We start from the raw sequence: 3,060 nt of genomic DNA, 5'->3' as shown, positions 1-3,060 counted from the left end.
TTCATTGGATATCGATCAAACCACATCTTGATAAAAGCCTATACAGGAAAAGAGCAAGGTACTTGACTTATGCAAGTTTTATTCCCCTTTCTTAAGACACCTCATTGTATCAAAGAAAAATATGAGTACATTCGAATGTTCAATAGAACATGTACTTCATTGTAGTGGATGGAGATAATTTCCTTTATAAATTTGTTGAAAAGTACATTCCAAATTTTCAATACATTTTGGACATAGTTTTTGTTGTATCAATTTGTATGATTTTATATTTTTTGAAATATATGGGAATTGCCAATTATATTAATATGTATATTTCTTATTATTTATAATTTCTTTTGCAATGATTTTGTTGCTTGCCTTTTAAATTATCTTACATGAACCATCGAGACATGTTATTTTTAATGATTTTTGTTTACTTATATGCATCAATAATCATATATAAATGTGAAATATAAGTTTTGAAATAGAACTCCTTGCAAGCAAAGGTGTAATTCTTACTCAAGGATTTATAATAATTTACTTGATAAATGCTATGTGCACTATTTACTATTCACAATGCATTATTCACTATTAAGGCTAATGGGAAATGTGTCACAGATGAATGATTTGAACCTTTTGAAGCATAAGATATGTGATTTCTCAATTCATAATTTTCCTAAATTTATATGCTTAAATCAATTAATGGTTGTAGTTGCAATCATATAACAATGAAAATCAACAAGGCACAAAGTCGGTTATTTATTGTTTACATATAAAATGCACTAATATGAGTGCATAAATATGATTTGTAATTTTTGAGATAAAAATCTATTGTAAATAATTTTGCATTTCTTAAAAAAACATATAATTAATGATAATGTTTGCTAAGTGGATTATCAAGGTTTGGTTAGACACTATCATGGATGAATTATATCTTTGAACTTTAAGACATTTAATTTCATTACTTAAAGTTAATTTTTTGTAAATTTGTATTTTAAATAAATTGAAATTCTTAATCCATAATCCTATCACTTAATTGATTAAGAGTATTAATTTCATATTGTATTGTTTTAAATCAAAACTCTATGTAAAACAAAATTATCTTCTTAATAAAACATGGAATAATTAATTAACAATGGATGAATTATATCTTTGAACTTTAAGACATTTAATTTCATTACTTAAAGTTAATTTTTTGTAAATTTGTATTTTAAATAAATTGAAATTCTTAATCCATAATCCTATCACTTAATTTATTAAGAGTATTAATTTCATATTGTATTGTTTTAAAATAAAACTCTGTAAAACAAAATTATCTTCTTCATAAAACATGGAATAATTAATTAACAATGTGTTAAGTGGACCATCTAGACTCGTTAAAGAGATGGGTCAAAAATGGTTGTATCTAAACTTTTTGCACGATAAGACATTGATTTTCCCATTCATATTAACATTTTGTCATTTTCAATTTTTAAATAGTTTATTTGTGGTTTAAATAATTTCATAGGACCCATTAGGACTTGAAGAATTCTATTTGGTTACATGCATTGATAGAAGTTTATAAATGTAATGTATTTTTTTAATGTAGCGCTTAATATATATAATTGATAATGAATTCTAATTAATCTATACAAAAGCATTTATTGACTTTTATTTTTCTATCACGAGGTTTTATATAAATGTATAAATGTGACATTTTTTTTGAAATAAAACTCCATGTAAAATTAAATGGTTTTCCTAACAACACACAGAATAATTAATTGGTAATGAATGTTAAGTAGATTGTTCAAGTTCATTCAAGATACATGCCATAAATAAATGTAATTAAACTCTTTGCAACATAGGACATTTGATTTTCCCACCCCTAACATTTTGGTAAATTTCAATTCTTAAATAAATTATTTGTAATTGAATAATCTGATAGAATACAATAAGACAAGTATGTATTAAATTCTATTTAGTATATATGTATGTATACATGCAATTTGTTTTTGAAATGAAGTTCTTAATGTAAGTAAAAATATAATTTTTAGAAAATTAATAATTTAAAATCAATCTTTGATGAGTTCTAACTAATTTATTCTATTTTGAATTGACAACTTTTTCTAACCACGCATTCTTAAATCAATTATCTCTATATGTAATCATGTCATATAAGTGAATAAGTCAAGAAACCATTATTTATCATGTGGTTTAATATGAATGTATAAATGTGACATTGTTAATGAATTCACAATGAGCATTAAGTAGACTATTTAAGCTCATTCAATAGATGAGCCATAAATGAATGTCTTTAAACTTTTTGCACCATATGACATGATTTTCCCATCAAGATAAACATTTTGTAAATTTCAATTCTTAAAGAAACTATTTGTACTTAAAATAATCTCATAGAATCCAACAAGACTTAGAAGCTATTTATTCAATTCCATTTACTTATATGTATTGATATAAGTTTATAAATGTAATTTATTTTTGAAATAAAGCTCTTAATGTAAGTAAAGATATATCTTTTACAAAACTAATTAGGATTAATTGATAATGAACTTTAAGTGGTTTATTCAGATTATATCAAAAATCAAGTGTCATAGATGAATGCCTTTTAATACATATTTAATCTTCAAAATCAATATCTTAACGATAATTTATTTGTATTTACATTAAGTATTTAATAATTAAAGAACATGAGGACTTATATAAATTTCAACTAAAATTCATGAGTTATGTTTCACAAATATTTCTTCCCCATTAAAAATTCTTATAATTTTCTCCTCTTAGTGAAAGTAATGGTCAATCATGGTTTTCCATACAATTGAGACTATTATTTACATACATTGAGACTATTATTGGTTTTGACAATGTTTACAAGAAGATATCAATATCCACACTACCATCAACTTTACTAATCTTTGAAAACCCTTGCCTCCACTACTTACAAGAAGACCACTAATTCTTGTTTACTTCAATTTGTTACATTGTCCATCACAATGGAATGACTTGAATACCCATTTAAGAACTCTCATTTGATGTACTTGGATTTTTAGTGGAGATAGATCAAAGGTGCCTAACTTTCTTAAAATA

Source organism: Pinus tabuliformis, chromosome 1_1 (assembly GCF_031772625.1).
Source record: "Pinus tabuliformis cultivar Carrire ecotype Pingquan chromosome 1_1, CPIR1, whole genome shotgun sequence".
In the NCBI taxonomy this organism is placed as follows: Eukaryota; Viridiplantae; Streptophyta; class Pinopsida; order Pinales; family Pinaceae; genus Pinus; species Pinus tabuliformis.
Note: the sequence above shows the minus strand (reverse complement) of the source record.